Consider the following 21,065-nt stretch of genomic DNA (forward strand, 5'->3'; position numbering starts at 1 on the left):
TTTTAAATAGTGCTATGAACATTGGAGTGAATATATCTTTTTGGATTAGAGTTTTTGTCTTTCCTATATATGTATATCCAGGAGTGGAATTGCTTGTTCTTATGGTCGTTGTGTTTTTAGTTAAAAAAGGAACTTCCATGCTCTTTTCCATGTTGGTTGTTCCACTTTACATTCCCACCAACAGCATAGTGTTTTCTCTCCACACCCTCTCCAACGTTTACTGTTTGTGGACTTTTTGATGATGGTCTTTCTGACCAGTATGAGGTGATACCTCATTGTGGTTTTGATTTGCATTTCTCTAATAATTAGCTCGGAGAAGGTAATGGCACCCCACTCCAGTACTCTTGAGTTCAGCATCCTTTCATGTGCCTACTAGCCATCTGAATATCTTCTTTGGAGAAATGTCTATTAAGGTCTTCTGCCCAAAATTGGATTATATGTTTTTTTGGTATTGAGTTGTATGAGATGTTTGTGTATTTTGGATATTAACCACTTGTCAGTCACAGCATTTGCAAATATTTTCTCTTATTCCATAGGTCATTTGTTCATTTTGCTGATGGTTCCCTTTGCTGTGTAAAAGCTTTGAAGTATGGTTCTGTCCCACTTATTTATTTTTGCTTTTATTTCTTTTGCCTTTAAAGTCTGATCTAAGAAAATATAGCTATTATTTATGTCCAAGAATGTTTCGCCTGTGTTCTTTTCTAGGGGTTTTATGGTGTCATGTTTTATATTTATGTCTTTGAACCATTTTGAGCTTATTTTTGCATATGATGTGAGGGAGTGTTCTAACTTCATCATTTTACAAGTAGCTGTCCAGCTTTCCCAACACTATTTTTGAGGAGATTGTCTTTTCTCCATTCATGCCTCCTCAGTTAACCTCATGGGTTAATTGACCATAGGTGTGTGGGTTTATTCTGGGTTCTCTATTCTGTACCACTTATCTATATGCTGTTTGTGCCAATACCATGCTGTTTTGATTACTGTAGCTTTGTAATAGTGTCTGAAATCCGGAAGGGTTATGCCTCTAGCTTTGTTCTTTTCTCTCAGGATTGCTTTGGCAATTCTGGGTCTTTGTGGTTCTGTACAAACTTTAGGGTTATATCTTCTAGTTCTGTGGAAAAAAAATGTCTGCCTATTTTGATAGAGATCACATTAAATCTACAGATAGCTTGGGAAGTAGTATGCCCATTTTAATGGTTTTAATTCTTCCAATCCAAGAGCATGGAATATCTTTCCATTTCTCTGACTCATCTTCAGTTTATGTTATCAATGTTTTATAGATTTCATATAGGACTTTACTGCCTTGGTTAAGTTTATTCCTAGGTCATTTTTTTGACATGATTTTAAAGGGAGTATTGTTTTTTAACTTTATATTTCTAATATTTCATTGCTTGTGTAAAGAAATGCAACATATTCTGTATATGAATCTTGTATTCTGCTGCCTTGCTGAGTTTCTTAATTAGTTATAATAGATTTTGTGTGGAGTCTTCAGAGTTCTCTATATGGAGTATCATGTCATCTGCAGTTAATGGTGATTTTACCTCTTCTCTTCCTGTTTGGGTACCTTTTACCTCCCATTTCATTGCTGTGGCTGGAACTTCCAACACTGTGTTGAGCAGAAGGGGTGAGCGTGAGCATCCTTGTCTTCTTCCTGAATTTAGCAGGAAGGCTTTCAGCTTTTAGCACTGAGTATTATGTTGGCTGTGAGTTTGTCATAAATGACTTTTATTATGTAGAGATATGTTCCCTCTGTACCTACATTGGTTAGAGTTTTTATCATGAATGAATGTTGAATTTTATCAAATGCTTTTTTACATTTATTGAGATGATCCTATGGTTTCATCTTTTCGTTATTAATGTGGTATATAACATTGATTTGTGTATCTTGAACAATCTATGATCATTCTATTCATTATATCTGGGATACAATTAAACATTAATAGCACCATGAAGAGACAAGGTAATAGGGCCAGTGATGAAGAGACATAACATATATGCAATCCTCTGATGATCAAGGTGACAGAGTTAGTGTACAAAGTGTTTAGAATAACTACAAGCAATATATCAAAGAAATTAGAGGAAAGGGCCAAATACATAAAGCCTATCTCAAAAAATAAAATAACCATCCTAGAACTAGACAATAGCAACAAAATCAAACCTGAAATTTGTCTGGATACAATGGAACACAGATTTAGTTAAAGCAGGTCAGAAGAGAAGATGCAAACTGAGACACAGATGAAAAGACACAGACAGAACAGAATAGAGTGCAAAAGACGTATGAAACACACTTTAAAACACCAATATATAGTATGTACCATACGCATAAAAGGAATCCTAAAGGGAGAATGCATAATAGGACAGCAGCAGTATTTAATAAGATAATGATTTAAAACTTTCAAAATTAAAAAATAATAATTTTTAATAACAAGATGTTAGATATGAACCCAATCCAAAGATTCAAGAATTTAGCAAGTCCAAAGTAGAAAAAAAATAGTTATAAGCATATACAATTAATCTGTTAAAAAAAAAAAAAAACTAAACTAAAAAGGAAAATAATCTTACAAGCATTCAGAGAAGAAAGCCACATTGCTTTCAAGGGAAATAAAGTTAGATCATTAAATTACTTCTTTGCAAACACAACAGAAGTCAGAAACATAGAATGATATCTTTAAAGTGCTAAATGAAAATAACTGCCACACAAGAATTATGTATTCTGGAAGAATATCCTTTAGAATAGCATGAATGTTTTCAGACAAAGACTGAGAGAAATTTTCTTCACTTAGCTTTTAGTAAAAATAAAAAGCAAAAAACTTAGAATTTATCAAGCAGAAAGATTATCAAAAACAGAAGTGTAGGAAGGAATAAAAAGGCAGAAAGAATAAAAGATAAACATATTGATAGATACATGAATATATGCATGTTCATCATACATGAACATTATGGAGTTTCATTTATGTGTAGAACTAAAATGTATCACGACAATAAAAGGAGTTTAAAAGTCTTGAAGTAACAACAGTGCTACAGAGTGGTAAGTGTAAGAAATGGAAATGAACTATATAATTCAAGAGTATTTTTTGTAGTTATCTATGGCTACTTTTCGGAGAAGGCAATGGCACCCCACTCCAGTACTGTTACCTGGAAAATCCCATGGACGGAGGAGCCTGGTAGGCTGCGGTCCATGGGGTCGCTAAGAGTCGGACACGACTGAGCAACTTCACTTTCACTTTTCACTTTCATGCATTGGAGAAGGAAATGGCAGCCCACTCCAGAGTTCTTGCCTGGAGAATCCCAGGGACGGGGCAGCCTAGCAGGCTGCCATCTATGGAGTCGCACAGAGTCGGACATGACTGAAGCGACTTAGCAGCAGCAGCATGGCTACTTTTGAACTGTAGTATTGGAGGAGACTCTTGAGAGTCCCTTGGACTGCAAGGAGATCCAACCAGTCCATTCTGAAGGAGATCAGCCCTGGGATTTCTTTGGAAGGAATGATGCTAAAGCTGAAACTCCAGTACTTTGGCCACCTCATGCGAAGAGTTGACTCACTGGAAAAGACTCTGACGCTGGGAGGGATTGGGGGCAGGAGGAGAAGGGGAAAACAGAGGATGAGATGGCTGGATGGCATCTCTAACTCGAAGGACGTGAGTCTCAGTGAACTCCGGGAGCTGGTGATGGACAGGGAGGCCTGGCGTGCTGCGATTCATGGGGTTGCAAAGAGTTGGACACGACTGAGCGACTGAACTGAACTGAACTGAACTGATGGCTACTCTTAACAGAAGAGTATAAGAATGCATGATGAAAGTTAATAGAAAATGTTGAGTATGACCTAAAAGAAGTCAAGAATAGAGGAACAATGAACAAATGGAGAAAATGGAAAATGAATCACAGGATGTTAGATATGAACCCAACTATTACAAGAAATTGCAACTAACTACTTGTTGGAAAGTTGCTCAGTCATGTCCGACTCTTTGCGACCTCATAGACTGTAGGACACCAGTCTTCCTTGTCCTTCACTAACTCCTAGAGTTTACTCAAACTCACGTCCATTGAGGCAGTGATGCATCCAATCATCTCATCCTCTGTCATTTCCTTCTCCTCCTGCCTTCAATCTTTTCCAGCATCAGAGACTTTTCCAGTGAATCAGCTCTTCCCATCAGGTGGCCAAAGTATTGGAGCTTCACCTTCAGCATCAGTCCTTGCAATAAATATTCAGGGTTGACTTCCTTTAGGATGGACTGGCTGGATCTCCCTGCAGTCCAAGGGACTCTCAAGTTTCTCCAGCACCACAGTTGAAAAGCATCAGTTCCTTGGTTCTCTGCCTTCTTTATGGCCCAGCTCTCAGGTTCATACATGACTACTGGAAATCTCCAGCACCACAGTTCAAAAGCATCAGTCCTTGGTTCTCTGCCTTCTTTATGGCCCAGCTCTCAGGTTCATACATGACTACTGGGAAAGCATAGCTTTGAGTGTGCATATGGATCTTTGTTGGCCTATAGACGTCTCTGCTTTTTAAAAACCTTACTAGGTTTGTCACAGCTTCTCTTTCAAGGAGCAGGTATCTTTTAATTTCATGGCTACAGCCATGCAGTGATGGGACCAGATGCTGTGATCGTAGTTTGTTGAATGTTGAGCTTTAAGGCAGCTTTTTCACTCTCCTCTTTTGCTTTCATCAAGAGGCTCTTTAGTTCCTCTTCACTTTCCGCCATTAGAGTGCTGTCGTCTGCATATCTGAGGTTGTTGACATTTCTCCCGGCAATCTTGATTGCAGCTTGTGCTTCATCCAGCCCAGCGTTTTGCATGATGGACTCTGCATATAAGTTAAATAAGCAGGGTGACAGTATAGTCTTGACGTGCTCGTTTCCCAATTTTGAACCAGTCTTTTGTCCTATGTCCGGTTCTAACTGTTCCTTCTTGACCTGCATACAAGTTTCTCTGGCATTCCCTGCACGTCATGGCTCCTAGCGTGACTGAGTTATGCAAGCCCCTTTGCCATGACAAGGCTGTGATCCCTGAAGGAGCATTGTATTTTATACTTAAGCATATATATGTCAGTTATAGCTCACTAAAGCTGGGAAGAAAATGAGAGAGAGAAAAAAATATATGATCGTCTCATGTAACCTACACTATGATTAAAAACATTAAAAGAAATTCTGACTCATCCATCAGGCAGATCCTCATATAGGAACTATCCTTTAATTCGGATCTGGAAGCATTAGTAAAAACAGACTCAAGTGCCTGTTGCCTGAGCTACTAGGATTTTCCACTGGGGATGTTGTGAGTGGAATTCCTGGTTGGATCCAGGGTCCTACAAGAAGATGGCTACTGTGGCTTCTAATTCCCTGAGCCCACAGTGCACAATTTTAGTAGCAAAGCAAATTACAGTTTATTGACCCCCTCATACGCCCGACTTTAAGAAAATTTCTACTTCAAAGAAGTATAGCAATTACCTATTTATTTGATGGTAGTTGTCCTAGATATACACACTGAGAGACCTTTCAAATGATGATCTATGTAAGTACTTAACATCCGGACTGTAGCATTCCCCGCTGTTGATTTACCCAAGCAGTGAAGCAAGAGGAAAGAGTACAGGGCAGTTGTTACGAACATGAGCTTTGGCATCACTGTAGCAATGTTTGAATCTTTGCTCTGCTTTGCATTAGTTATAATCTAACTTATCTCTTCTCAAATCTTTTTTTGCCTTGCTTATTTTATAAGGGGAATTTGGGCCCTGGTGAGCTCTATTACTACTACGTACAGCTTCTTACAAATCAGTGGAATGACCCTCTCCTCCACCAAACAAATATCCACCAATTATTTTTCTCATCTGTGAAATGAGAATGCTAAAAGTAATGTACTCATTGAATAGGAAAATTAAAAGAAAATTCATGTACAACTATTAATACAGTGACCTGTGCATACATATTATGTGCTCAATAAACATTACCTTATATGATAATCCGATTCCCATTTACTTTCTTATAAACAACAAAAGAAGCATAATTCTCACCATCTCAGTGTTACTGAGGACATCTTTATTTGAGCCAGTAACCACTATTTTCTCAACAAGTATTTTCTTTTTTACACTTGGGTAAAATAAATGGAAGGTGGCTTCATCTTGCTAGCCTCCTTATCTGGTCTGACCAGCAGGGTGTTCTAACGCACAGTGAGAATGACCACAGTAGCAAGGCTCCCCGTCTTCTTAAATTCAGTTAGATTTCTAACAAATAAGCACAGAGTGGAAATTAATATTTATTGCTTTCCTTTGGTGGCTTCAGGCATAAAATGCTCTTCTGGAAAAACACAGTCTTCCCATGTGGCCCAGAGCTGGGTAGGCGGACAGTCCTTGTGGTAGGGTTTTATGGAGTCTGGTTTCTCCATTTGCCAAGACAGTCCCAGCCCAACAAGGAGGCAGATGTACCAACAATTGCATGTAGAGGAAACTGATCATCTTTAATGGACTCCTTGATGTATGTTATTTTCTTTAAGCAGTTTCATTTTATCCACGAACACTTTTTGGGATTTATGTGCCCAGCAATGATCCAAAGGTAGGAAATACATGGACTTAAACTTAACCTAAGGCATAAATGTCTATCAGCTGCTAATTTCCTGAAACACTTTTTTATCTGTGGATGGTCCATGAGAGCTGACGGTAAGTACAGCGCCCGCGAGAGAGAAAACAGTGAGGTCTCTGAAGGCAGCTCCGTCTTGGAGTTTCATCCAGGGTCCGTCTTTGCATTGGTGAGAAGAGTGTCCCTTGAAGATTTGAGGAGCTTGAAGACTTCACATTTCTGAGTCCCATCACACAGGCATCGAGTCAGTTCTCTCTTGGGCGTAGGGAGAGAGGTGGGTGGGACTCAGGCTGTGCAAGTTTGTGTAAGTCCTGTGTGATCCTTTGCATACTCCAATTTCAGCATCTCTGTCTGAGCAATCGACCCTGTGAGAGCGTCCGCAGCCCTGGAGACGGAGGCCACATGCCGGCCCGCTGGGAGCAGTGTGGGGGGCTCGGGCTGCCTGCTTGGGGACATGTGTTTAGGGGTGGCTCGAGCAACCAGTCCTCACTCATTGCCTGTGCTCTCTGTATTTATAGCTCCAGCATGGTTCCCTGCGGCCGCCAGCTCCTTCATCATTTTAGTACTTTTTCTGGACTCTCTGCCCACTGGTAATATTTTTCTGCTCCAAACTGTTTAATTTATTAATGCTTCCCTGAAGAATGCAGTAACTGTTAGTTGCTGCACCCAGGAAAACACACACACACACACAGCCATGCCACAAGCCGTCACGTTAGAGACACGAGATGATTCATACCTGGTACCCCTGCTGCTGCTGCTGCTGCTGCTAAGTCGCTTCAGTCGTGTCCGACTCTGTGCGACCCCATAGACGGCAGCCCACCAGGCTCCCCCACCCCTGGGATTCTCCAGGCAAGACCACTGGAGTGGGTTGCCATTTCCTTCTCCAATGCATGAATGTGAAAAGTGAAAGTGAAGTCGCTTAGTCGTGTCCGACTCTTAGCAACCTCATGGACTGCAGCCCACCAGGCTCCTCCATCCATGGGACTTTCCAGGCAAGAGTACTGGAGTGGGTTGCCATTGCCTTCTCCGACTTGGTGTCCCTACCCTATCTTAAAGCCTAGTATTCATGTATGTTAATGGAAATGGGGACACCATCAGCTCCACCCTTTCCATTATGCTTGGGTGCAGCTGACGCTGGCCTGCGGGTATTTTGGTGGCAGCCGTGGGGCTACTCCTGGGTCCAGCTCTCGTCTCTGCTTTTGCACTAGCTGGTCTGCACACATTCTGCACAAGCACAGCCCCCTGAACCTTCAGTCTTAGCTATGAACCTCCCTCTGAAGGCCCGGGGAGAGCAGCCCCTAGTGATGTCTCTGTCTTGCTCCCTGGTTCATTCCCTTTGAGTCCCCGCTTCTCAGACCAACACTTTCTCTTTGTCTCTCTCTCTCAGTGGGCATCAGCTCCCTGGGAGTCACCCGTGATGTGCTGAGTTCAGCTGTGGAGGCAGTCACTCTAGCTGGGTGATTCTGAAGGCCTTGGGAAGGAGCACAGACCTCACACAGCGGTCTAAGGGGTGCCAGGCTCTCAGCACAATTGCCTCCTGCAGGTCGCTCCTGCAGCTGGAGGAACTCGGCAGGCACACACAATAGTCCCCTGGACCCGCCAGAACCTGCAAACACCTCCTCAGTGCTGCAGAGGAGAAGAAAATTCACATGGGAAACTGCTATTCTTCAGCTTCATTAGGCCGAGGAAAAGCTAACCAACCGCACGCATTGGCTCCCCTACCAGCCAGGGCCTGAGCGTCTGAGGGCAAACGGCAAGCGACCTGGCTCACGTAGGCTTTACGAGGTTCAGAGAAACAGCAAGGTTATAAGCCAGAGGGTGCCCACAGGTTCCAGTTTGTGCAAAGATGGCATTTTAAAACGGATAAACCTTTTTTCATTCTGTGGCTTTTCAAAAGGGGAGTAGACACATGTGCTAGCAATGGAACTTTCAAGAATGCGTATGTGTGAACAAAAAGAACTATGAACCTGCATTTCGCTCTTTGGCTGGGCCGAGGGACCAGCCTTTCCCTGATGCCGTGTGGTCAGGGCAGCGGTGGCCTGTGCAGTCCCCCCTCCACTTCCCGTCGCCCTTCCAGGATAAACTGGTGCCCTGTATTAATTACATGGCATGGATAATTTGGGTAGACAGTTAATATCCTGAGCAGTGTCTGAGCATGGCTTCAAACAGCATACTCGGTTCTGACCCATGACTTTAACAGATACTGGAAAGCTTTGAACTTTTCAAATACCATCTGGACATTTAGAAACATCTGTGCTACTCACGTCACAGCTTCCTCGACCTGCTCCCTGATGGGGCAACGCCTTCTTTCCTAAAGATAGCATGTTTGAAGAAATCACAGGGTTTATTCAAGTCTGAATCAGGCATACACTTTGTACTTAATTGTTTTCACTTATTTTCAAAGCCAGTTTATAGCATTTGGAGTGTAACTCGTGTTGTGGCTCATTTGGTGAAAAGATTCCCCGTGTGCATGTGCCGAACTGATATGCTGGCTGTCTCCATTATTGCCGAAAGCGAGCATGTAATTGGAAGCACTTGGTCTCTGCTTTTAATTGCTCCTTGCCCCTCAGTCTATTCTGTCCGGGCTCTGGAGGACAGAGATATCATTGAGAGTGTTTCCAGGGCGAGCAGATTTAGGACGGCTACTGGGAGAGATGAAGGGGAAGCATAAAATGGAGCAACACAGAGCTGAATCTGCCAGGTGAGAGAGGGGAAGGCGTGAAGAGGCCTGCTCTCGGGAGAACCACAGGGGAGAAACGGACACGGAAGTTAAGGGCAGGAAACGATCAGAGGCAGGACCTGGAATAAATCTCCTGAGCTATCGATCAGGTGGGGACGGGCTCTACAGAAGCAGAGAGCTTTAAGGGCTGTGGAAAGGCAGGGAAGGAAAGATACGTTACCTTATTCCAAGTGCGTTTGCTGGCCATAGCTGGAAAAAAGATATATGTACACTCAACAAAAGTTGATAAGACAAAGATATATGCCTGGTAGCCTCAGAGCAAATAGCTGGGGACTGTCGAGAGCGAGCAAACGATCACCATTTGGAAATAGCTCCCTACGGCAGGGACACATCAGACAGAGCGACAGCTCTCTCTCGTAATTCTCTGCGTCGCCTGTGAGTGTGACCACTGCTGCCATGTCCTGAGCCGTTTTAAGAGCACCAGCACCCTTCCCTGCATCCCCAGAAACGCTGGCTCATCTCACCAGGCGCCGTGGACTGCATGCCTGTGACCTCCCAAAGCTGACATGTGGAAGTCCTTCCTTCCGGTATGGTAGTATTAGGAGGTGGGGCCTTTGGGCGGGAATTACGTCGGGGGTAGGTCCTCATAAACGGGAGTAGGGCTTCTGTAAGAAGAGGCCCAGGAAAGCTGGCCTGCTTCCTTTCTGCTCTCTCTGCCAAGCAGGGGTATAGTGAGAAGCTGGCTCCCTCCAGTCAGGAAGCAGGCTCTCACTGGGCACCTTGATCTCTGACACCCCAGCCTCCACAACCGTGAGAAATGCATTGCTGTTGAAGCCACGCAGTTGTGATAGCTTGTTTTAAGAGCCTATAGTGATTGACACCAAGATGAGCGAGTCCTCTGTAGGGATCTCTAGGCCCAGAGTAGAGTCTCTCCAAATGGTTTACAAGCCACAGGGCCTTGGACTGGCAACCAGGGTGAGAGCAACGGCCTTCTCCACTCGTCAGAGGCTGGAGGTCCCTGGGCTAGAGCGCCCCCATTATGAACGCTGCTTGTCCGAGACGGGGCCACCATATGGTAGAGAAACAGGCCATTTTTATGGAGCCATACGCTTTTTGTGAACACAACAGCAGTCTGTACAGGAGCCCCGATGAACATATTGGATCTAGGGTTAATGCTTCAGGTTCTTCATGCATTTTCCCTTATTATTGAAAAAGATCTTTGTTTTTCCAACTAGCATCCAAGCTTCCTTCCTTTTAGTGTTTGGCTGTGACCCCGTGCTTCTGGTTCTTATCCTTTACCACTTCCTTTAACCGCTGGAGTCTGGTTTTCACCCTCATAACTATATTGAGACTTCTTTCTTGAAAGTCACCAGTATAGTCCTGTGTCTTATAAAATGCAGTTCTCCTTCAATGCACCATTTGCCTCTTTGGAATATGTTTCATAAACTTCTCATTGCCTCAATTTCTGTGATGTGATCCTTTCTGGACTCTTACATTTCTCTTGTTTTTTTTCTTTCTTGCCTCTCCTTGGCTGATCCTCGAAGATGATAGTTCTTTAAGATTCCCGATCTTACCCTTTGCTTGTATCGCTTTGGAAGTTCCTCTTTGACTGAGGTCATTTATTTTTGTATCTGTAACATTGCTGTGAAGATGAACGCTTTGAAAACAGAAGTCCACAGCATTGATCTTATAGTATAGTATAGTATAGGTCTAATATTTCCAAAGTAATAGGCGTGTCAGTCTACCTTAAAGACAACATGCTATAATTCTTTATTCATATCTTTCCCCGAAAGTCTTGTTCCCTCTCCCAAGCCATTTCAGTCCTGGCTTTTCAGGACTAATGGCATACTGGATGGAGTCCCGTCCAGCCTCTCTCTTTTGCACTCCTGCCTCTCTTCTGATGTGTCCCCGAAATTTGCGCATCCGTCGTATTCCTGTTCCCACTGAGTTCATCCGGGATATTACTCCTAGGCTCCCGCCACGCCAGCTCTGAAGCTGCTGCTGGAGACTGCGTCCACGTGCCGGCTGAGGCTGAGGGGATGAGGCTCACTGTCCTCCCCGTCACCCGCACTTCATCCGCCCTCTCCCCTCCCTGTCTCCCCAGACTGTCTCTGAAGGTGCTGTCCAAGGCAGCTCCTGGCTCCAAAGCACATGGAGAAAAACGTGGTTCACTAGTGGGAAATCGAGTGCTGTAGGGGGGTGTACACTGGAGGATGGCTCAGAAAGCATGAGGCGTCCTGAGACGGAGCAGGTCCCGGCCTTTCTGTAGCTCAGTTTCCTAATCTGTGAATCAGCATTGTAAAAGATTCATTTTTTACATTGAAATATGGTTGGTTTACAATATTGTGTTAGTTTCAGGTAAGCAGCAAGTCTTTCAGTTACACATATGTACACATTTCAGATTAGTTTCCATTATTTATTATAAGACACTGAATTATAGTTAGTCCTTATTTGTTTTTATATATATAGGAGTTTTATAAATAGGAGTTCTTATCTGTTAACCCATACTCCTATTTTATCCCTACCCGCCTCCCTGTCTCCTCTGGTAACAATAAGCTTCATTTCTATGTCAGTCTTTTTCTGTTTTGTATACAGATTCATTTGTATTCACCTTGAATCCATGTGTAAGTGATATGGTATAACATTTATCCTTCTCTGTCTGACTTCACTTAGTGTGATTGTCTTTGGGTCCATCCAAGCTGCTGTAAAGGTTTCGTGCTGTTTATGGCTGAATAACATTCCATTGTATACATATAGACTACTCTATTTTAAGCCAGTTGTCTGTCAGTGGCTACCTGGGTTGTTCCATGTCTTGTCTATTGTAAATAGTGCTTTTATGAACATTAGGGTGCATGCACTTTTCAAATTAGTTTTTGTCTTCTCTAGAAGTGGTGTTGCTGGATCATGTGGTAGCTCAATTTTTAGTGTTTTTTGGGAACCTCCATACTGTTTTATATAGTGACTGCACCAATTTACATTCCCACCAACACTGTAACAGGATTCCTCTTTCTCTACACCCTCTCCAGCATTAATTATTTGTAGGCTTTTTGATGAGGCCATCCTGACCAGTGTGAGATGATACCTCGTTGTGGTTTTGGTTTGCATTTTTCTAATAATTAGAGATGTCGAGTATCATTCCATGTTCACGTTGGCCATCTGCATATAGTATTTGGAGAAATGGCTGTTTACAATGTGTATTTAGAAATGCTTAACCTGCCCTAAGATGAGCATATTAATCCACGACTCCATGGTGTCATGGCAAGGACTGACCAGGATGACCTTCAGGTTCCTCTTGCTTGGCTGGAGTTTAGAAAGCCTGCTTTCTGCCCCTTGGCCCAACTTCGCTCTCACCCAGGTCCTTACAGAATCCATGTAACCCATGATTTCCCACCATCCCACCTCTTAAAAACTCTCTCTCCCTTTAAGTCATTGGAGATAAGCTCAGATTGAGTTCTGAAAAAATTGTGAAAATACTACTGTGCCATGAATTCCTCCTGTGATCATTATGATCCTCCCAGGAATACAAAGTCAGAACAGAAAACATTCAGAGAATTCTTGATTTTTGCCAATAGGAAAAGTTGGTGGTGAGGGAAGGGATAGGTCTTATTCAAAACTTTGAGCTAACCAAAACTCAGGCAGTATATTGTAAATCTTGAGGTGGACAGTAAAGTAAAATACACCAAGATTACCCGCTTCCCAAGCCAGAATGCCTGCTGTGGCAGAGGCCTCAGAAACCTGCTGAAGGGTAGGGGGGACACAGGTCTCTGGGTGTTTTGTTTTGTTTTGAATTTCTGAGAGTAGATCAATTTCATAGAATTCCTTTAAGGTTATTGGTTCATAGCCCTTGATGCCTTGCATAATTCCCAGTCCGTACAGCAGAAAAGAGGAGATTGGAGATCAAATTCACAGTCATAACTAATGCTTTCCTTCACTTCTGTCTTCTGTCATACCAAGGTGAAAAGTGAAGTCGCTTAGTCATGTCCGACTCTTCACGACCCCATGGACTGTAGCTTACCATGCTCCTCAGTCCATGGGATTTTCTGGGCAAGAATACTGGAGTGGGTTGCCGTTTCCTTCTCCAGGGGATCTTTCTGACCCAGGGATTGAACCCAGGTCTCCCGCATTGTAGGCAGACACTTTACCGTCTGAGCTACCAAAACCAAACTAAGTAAACAAAGCACAAAGTCCCCAGCTCAGCAATCTCCATTTTTATCTACTCTTACTTGGGTCTGGAGCAGGGCCCAGGGTCCAGCAGGACTGACCTCACAACAGCACCGCTGCTCTCTCGTCGTTGCTCTGTCACTCAGTTGTGTGTGACTCTCTTCGACCCCACGGACTGCAGCACACCATGCCTCCCTGTCCATCACCAACTCCCGGAGTCCACCCAAACCCATGTCTATTGAGTCGGTGATGCCATCCAACCATCTCATCCTCTGTTGTCCCCTTCTCCCACCTTCAATCTTTCCCATCATCAAGATCCAATGAGTCAGCTCTTCGCATCAAGTGGCCAAAGGCTTGGAGCTTCAGCTTCAGCATCAGTCCTTCCAATGAATACCTTTAGGATAGACTGGTTTGATCTCCTTGCAGTCCAAGGGACTCTCAAGAGTCTTCTCTAACACCACAGTTTGAAAGTATCCATTCTTTGGTGCTCAGTCTTCTTTATGGTCCAACATTCACACCTGTATGTGACAACTGGAAAAACATAGCTTTGACTATACAGAACTTGCTTGGCAAAGTAATGTTTCTGCTCTTTAATACGCTGTCTAGGTTGGTCATATCTTTTCTTCCGAAGAGCAAGTATCTTTTAATTTCACAGCTATAGTCATCATCTGCAGTGATTTTGGAGCCCAACAAAGTAAAATCTCTCACTGTTTCCATTGTTTCCCCATCTATTTGGTGTGAAGTCTTGGGAATAGTTGCCAAATCTTAGTTTTTTGAATGCTGAGTTTTAAGCCAGTTTTTCACTCTCCTCTTTCACTTTCATCAAGAGGTTCTTTAGTTCCTCTTCACATTCCATCACCTCCATATCTGAGGTTATTGATATTTCTCCCAGCAATCTTGACTCCAGCTTGTGCTTCAGCCAGCCCAGCATTTCTCATGATGTACTCTGCATAGAAGTTAAATACACAGTGTGACAATATACGGTTTTGACATGCTCCTTTACCAATCTGGAACCAGTCTGTTGTTTCATGTCCAGTTCTAACTATTGCTTCTTAACCTATATACAGGTCTCTCAGGAAGGAGGTAAAGTGAAAGTTGCTCAGTCATGTCTGACTCTATGCCACCCTAAGGACCATACAGTCCATGGAATTCTCCAGGCCAGAATACTGGAGTGGGTAGCCTTGCCCTTTCTCCAGGGGATCTTCCCAACCCAGGGAACAAACCCAGGTTTCCCACATTGCAGGCAGAGTCTTTACCAGCTGAGCCACCAGGGAAGCCTGGAGGCAGGTCAGGTGGTCTGCTATTCCCATCTCTTTAAGAATTTTCCAGTTTGTTGTACTCCACAGAGTCTAAGGCTTTAGTATAGTTAATGAAGCAGAACTAGATGTTTTTCTGGAATTCTCTTGCTTTTTCTATGATCCAATGGATGTTGGCAATTTGATCTCTGGTTCCTCTGCCTTTTCTAAATCCAGCTTGTACATCTGGAAGTTCTCAGTTCATGTACTGTTGAAGCCTAGCTCGAAGGATTTTGAGCATGACCTTGCTAGCATGTGAAATGAGTACAATTGTGCAGTAGTTTGAGCATTCTTTGACATTGCCCTTCTTTGGGATTGGAATGAAAACTGACCTTTTCCAGTCCTGTGGCCACTGCTGAGTTTTCCAAATTTGCTGTCATATTGAGTGCAACATTTTAACAGCTTCATCTTTTATAATCTGAAATAGCTCAGCAAGAATTCCATCAACTCCACTAGCTTTGTTTGTAGTGATGCTTCCTAAGGTCCACTTGACTTTGCACTCCAGGATGTCTGGCTCTAGGTGAGTGATCACACCATGGTGGTTATCTGGGTCATGAAGATCTTTTTGCGTAGTTCTTCTGTGTATTCTTGCCACCTCTCTTAATATCTTCTGGTTCTCTTAGGTCCATACTCATCTTTGCATGAAATGTTCCCTTGTATCTCTGATTTTCTTGAAGATATTTCTAGTGTTTCCCATTCTACTCTTTTCCTCTATTTCTTTGCAATGTTCACTTAGGAAGGTTTTCTTGTCTCTCTTTACTATTCTTTGAAACTCTGCATTCAGATAGCTCAATTGGTAAAGAATCCTCCTGCAGTGTGGGAGATGTGGGTTCGATCCCTGGGTTGGGAAGATCCCCTGGAGAAGGGAAAGGCTACCTACTCCAGTATTCTGGCCTGGAGAATTCCATGGACTATATAGTCCATGGGGTTGTAGAGTCAGACAGGACTGAATGGCTTTCACTTTCACTTTTCCCTTTCTCTTTGCCTTTTACTTCTCTTCTTTTCTCAGCTATTTGTAAGGCCTCCTCAGACAACCACTTTGCCTTTTTGCATTTCTTTTTCTTGGGAATGTTTTTGATCACCGCCTCCTCTATAATGTTACCAACCTCCACAGAGTTCTTCAGGCACTCTGTCTATCAGATTTAATCCCTTGAATCTCTTTGTCACTTCTACTGTATAACTATAAAGGATTTCATTTAGGTCATACCTGGATGGTCTAGTGGTTTTCCCTCCTTTCTTCAATTTAAGTCTGAATTTGGCAATAAGGAGTTCATGGTCTGAGCCACAGTCAGCTCCCAGTCTTGTTTTTGCTGACTGTATAGAGCTTCTCCATCTTTGGCTGCAAAGAATATAATCAATCTGATTTCGGTGTTGACCATCTGATGATGTCCACGTGTAGAATCTTCTCTTGTGTTGTTGGAAGAGGGTGTTTGCTATGACCAGTGTGTTGTCTTTACAGAACTCTGTTAGCCTTTGCTGTGCTTCATTTTCTTCTCCAGGGCCAAACTTGCCTGTTACTCCAGATATCTCTTGACTTCCTACTTTTACCTTCCAGTCGCCTATGATACCTCTGCCTCGAGGAGGTTTCCCCCAGGACAAACCTTTCTGGGGCAGCCTCAGCGTGGCAGAATCTCCCATGGCTGTAAGTTGTCTTGGACCCCGCTCCTGTCTCTGCAAGGAATCAGGAGGGTCAAGGTGATGCTCTTCTCCCAGTTACAGCTAATGATGGAATGATTATTCATTGGGGAAACATAAGTCTTGTTTCCAGACTGTGGGGTCTTCCTTCAAATTATTTGATAGATTAATTCCCAGAAGCCTGCTTGCTCTGAGATAAGAAGTGTATGAGAGTGTGGTGGTGGAGTGTGTCAGGGCAGGTGGTGGTGTATTTACCGTGATGGGTTGAATGCTCATTCAACGCTAGTATTGGCTGATAATTATCCTTGCAAAAATCACAGTATAACAATATTTGGAGCCAAAGAAGGTTTGGCAAAGGACTCTAGAATGAGAGGCCAAGACAATGCCTGGCAGACCCCACACGTGGGCAGGGGTGAGGGACAGCACTGGGCCCCCCGTCCTTCTCGGAGTCTCTCAGGGTCAGTGGGCTCCCTCCCTTCTCGGGGTCTCTCAGGGTCAGTGGGCCCCCTCCCTTCTCGGGGTCTCTCAGGGTCAGTGGGCTCCCCACCCTTCTTGAGCTCTCTCGGGATCAGTGGAGCCCCCCTCCCTTCTCGGGGTCTCTCAGGTTCAGTGGGCTCCCCTCCCTTGTCGGGATTCTCAGGGTCTGTCAAGGTCAGTGGGCCCCCCGCCCTTCTCGGGGTCTCTCAGGGTCAGTTAGGGTCTTCATCTTTTCACCCCCAAGGTCATACTCAAGTTCTGAGAGATTCAGAACACAGGCTAAGAACTGAGTCTTCATCCGGACCTGAGCTTTCTGCCCGAATCTCTTCCCGCGTCTCTGTGATAAGCTGGATTGGACAGCACCAAGGGCGTCCGCTGAAGGTGGTCTGTTTACGTTCCGTGCATCCTCCCTGACCCTGTCTGTAAGTGCATCTATTTTTGTCAGGACAGGCCCCAGGTGAGACGCTCTTCCTGCTACTTTTAGCTATGTTTCCAAGAGCCAGTTCTCCCTTCTGCCCTCCTTCCTCCTGTGTCATAGCACAGGCACACGTGAAATCCTCTGCAAGACGCTAAGTATTTTTCTACTTGGAGTTATTACCCTTATGACTCCGTTGCCAAGCCTATTGGCCACTACTGTTCTGAGGCCAGAAACTGGGCAGTAGCCTTCTTTGTGTTTGACTGATCCAGATGATTAAGTCTTGCCAGTGAAAAGTAACCACATGTGTAGAAATTCTGGGAAGTCTCTTTCTTCCCTTCTACTCTTATACTGATTTAAATTATGGCTGTGACGGCTGGAGCTCCAGCATCCTTTTGGGACCCTGATGATGAGGGCCACATCGTAGTAATCACAAAAAGAGTCTGAGTCTGTGGTGACCAAGGAATTGTCATTCTAGCCCAGGCTTAATGACGTCCATGCTTTTTGGCTTATGTACGAGAAATAAATATTTGCCAGCCCTTTCAAGTCCAGTTGTAATGTAATCTTCAATCTTATACTAACTATAGTATGTCAGCCTGTGCTAACATGCTGGGTGTACTTTATCTTATTGTTATTCTGTGCTAAATTTCTATGGTAGCTGCTAACATCTTTATACACCTTCTCCTATTTCAAATTTTCCCTCAGATAAACTTCAGTGGAAACCAGTGTTCCAGGAACTATGCCAGGCAACTAGAAAACAAAGATTAGTGATGTATTAGTAACATGTCATGGGTGTGAGACATTCACTAGTCCACCCCCTTCTAAAGAAGTGCAGTGAGTGACTTCAGGTGATTACAGTACAAGTCAGCCTTGCTCTTGGCATATGAGAAGAGTGGGCCTGGTCTCTGGCTTTGGGAAAAAATTCAGCCTAGTAGGAAAGGAGGACAGAAGGGCATAAAGTGATTAACGCTCACAAGCATCCAGGCAGAGCTAGATTTGTGCTTCTTTTCCTTTCAGGCTTATTGTTGAAAAATTAATAAGCTTCTGGAAGTGCACTGTTACCATAGAATCAGCAGTGACCTCATAAGGAGCCCAGAACTTTCAGATTGGACTTTCTCTTCCCTTCACTGGCTGGGTGCAGTCCAAGAGGAACGTGAAAGTGTTGGTCACTCAGCTGTGTCTGGTTCTCTGTGACCCCTTGCGCTGTAGCCCACCAGGCTCCTCTGTCCATGGAATTCTCCAAGGAAGAATACTGGAGGGGGTTGCCGTGCCCTCCGCCAGGGAATCTTCCCGACCCAGGGATCGAGCCTGGGTGTCCCACATTGCAGGCAGATTCTTTGCCTTTTGAGGCACCAGGGAAAGATGACTATGGATAGCCAGACAGCTGCAAAACAGCTTTCCTTTTCTCTTTGCAGTTGTTTTAATATTTACTTCAAACAAAGGTGCTTTCAGCCCTTGAGTCCCGTTAGAGGGCTCTGAAAACACGAGTGAGAGTAGAACAGGGGAATTAGTTCTTCCACTTTCTCTAATTTAAGGCTTTTGAGACTTTTTTTTAAGGGCTAACATGTCTAGTAAAGACAAGCATTCTGTTTTTTTTATTGAAGTGTAGGTTATTTATAATATTGTGTTAGTTTCAGGCATGTACAGCAAAGTCCCTGTTATACATGTATATTTTTCAGATTCTTTCCCATTATATGTGATACATAATGTATTATATACATTACATAAGATGTTGAATACACTTCCTGCGCTGCACAGTAGGTCCTTGTTCATCTGTTTTGTGCACAGCGCTGTGTGTCTATTCTCCCGCACTCCTGATGCATTGCTCCCCGTTGTCCCTTCTCCCCTTGGTGATCACAGGTTTGTCTCCTAGGCCCACGAGTTTGTTTCCGTTTTCTGTACAGGTGCATTGGTACTGCTGCTGTGGACTCACATGGGTGGCGTCATATTTGTCTCTGTCTGACTTCACTCACGTGATGCTCTCTCGGTTCATCCATGTTGCTGCGAGTGGGCTCGTCTCACTCTCCTTGTGGACAAGCAGTGTTCCATTGTATGTGTGCCCCACACGTTCTTTCTTTTCATCAGTGGGTGGGTGCTGGGGTTGCGTCCGTGTCTGAAGCCAAGTGTTACTGATGCCACGCATGGGCACCAGGTGCTGAGCCTAGGAGTGTCTCTGCGGCGCTGGCTTCTCCCTCTTCCTTGGCTACTTCTGCTCTGGCTGCCGGTTTGATCAAGTTCTGTGTGCTAGGGGCTGCAGGCCTTCTCGCTTTACCTGAGTGAGCTCTTAATCCTCTCAGCCACTCCGTGAGATAACGTAACCACTGCTTTACAGATGAGGAAACTGAAGCTTGGAGACGTGAAGGAACCTTTTCTAGGTCCCTCCACCAGAAGTGTGGCCAGGGTTTGGTCCAAGCAGCGTGACTCCAGAGCTCTGCTTTTAACCACGACATGGAAGTTTATAAAATGATTCCAGATCACACATGGAAGGATCAGAACCTTGTCAGATCGGAGACTTAGCGCTCCAGGGGCAGGCTGCCTCTCCACCTTCTTCCTCACATCATACCAATATGGGAGGTTAAAATGTTGCAGAGAGGAAACTGGAAGACACGTTAATTTCAAGTGAGAGCAGAGATGAGAGGCCATCTCTGAGTCGACCTTGGCCAGGTCTGTGGTCTGCGTGGCAGGCTGTGCTCCATCACCAGTAAAGGCTCCGGGCGCTCCGTCCCTGACCAGCCTCTGCCCTCTGGATGCTTTCAGGCGACTCCCATACCTCAGGGCTTCAGGGACCATTATTACAGGAGGGGAGGGAGATAGGCCCTGCCTCTTCTGATGTTCTCTCCTTTCCTGGGAAAGTGAGCAGCAGGCACTCTGCTGGGCCCCTGTCCTCAGCTCTCACGCCTTTGGGTCAGCTGAAAGAATGACCCTGTGACTGGAGGCCACACTAACATACGGCTTTCACCGCCACGGACGACTGTCTGGGCCGGGGGTCAGGCTGATTGTACTCACAAGCAAATCAAGAAACGCGATGGCCTTTGTGTTTGCTCTTCTCTCTGCCAGGAACGTTCTCTTCTTACCGTTCAGCTCTCAGTCCAAGTGTTACCTCCTCATCCAGGATTGCTCTGGGCAGCCACCTTAGATGTTTCCCTCTGATACCAGCACATCATGTTTAATTTCCTTCAAAGAAAGCATTTTTATTCTATGAAATCACTAGTGATAATCACTAGTTGCAATGGTACATCACTAGCTATAATGATATATGCTAGTTACACCACTGGTTATAATGATATGACTAGTGGTATATAATGATGTAGCTAGTGAGTAACTAGTTATAGTCTCCTGAGAACAGGGGTCTTTGGTTCAACAGTATATCCTCAGCGCTGGAGTCTGTGCCTGGCATACAGGAGGTGGTTGATAAATGTTGGTTAGATGGGTGAACGATGGAGTGCCATCGTTTTCTTTGGACAGCACTAGCAAAAACAGTCTGTAAAATGCAACTAGATGACAAAAGCTGCAGGTGGTTTTGACACACAGCTCCCTTTGCAACAAAGTTCAGGAATGGGAGCCTCTCTCCTGCAGCTGAGGAAAGCGCGTGCTGGGGGTGTGGCCAACCTGCTTCCTCCGGAGTCCTGGGAGGGGGCTGTGGCATCCCCCCGCTCCTGCTCTCCCCATTCTGCCGGAGGAAGAACCGCAATCTCGTTTTGAGCTAGTTGCTCTGCTTTCAACAACTGTCTTGTACTTTCTTTGTGTCAATAGTGTGTGTGCACATGTGCACATGCACACACACATGTGGAGACAGCTAACACGCTCTCCATGCTAGAAGGTGTTTTTGTATCTGC

General features: G+C 44.4%; 1 long non-coding RNA gene across 8 annotated transcripts in view; it reads left to right on the plus strand.

Annotated features, from left to right (window-relative positions):
* Positions 1-21,065, plus strand: part of LOC112447502 (uncharacterized) — a 142,049-nt gene that overhangs the window by 114,256 nt on the left and 6,728 nt on the right. Inside the window, exons 1-2 of one of the 8 annotated variants that reach the window (XR_009495384.1) lie at positions 18,304-18,390; positions 19,134-19,279. The exons of 5 other annotated variants lie outside the window; for them this stretch is intronic. This is a non-coding gene — a long non-coding RNA (uncharacterized lncRNA). Of the gene's footprint in view, positions 1-18,303; positions 19,280-21,065 lie in introns of those variants that run through there. 2 more of the 8 variants (XR_009495382.1, XR_003035730.2) reach the window with 2 other exon arrangements.

Source organism: Bos taurus, chromosome 7 (genome assembly GCF_002263795.3).
Source record: "Bos taurus isolate L1 Dominette 01449 registration number 42190680 breed Hereford chromosome 7, ARS-UCD2.0, whole genome shotgun sequence".
NCBI classification, from domain to species: Eukaryota; Metazoa; Chordata; class Mammalia; order Artiodactyla; family Bovidae; genus Bos; species Bos taurus.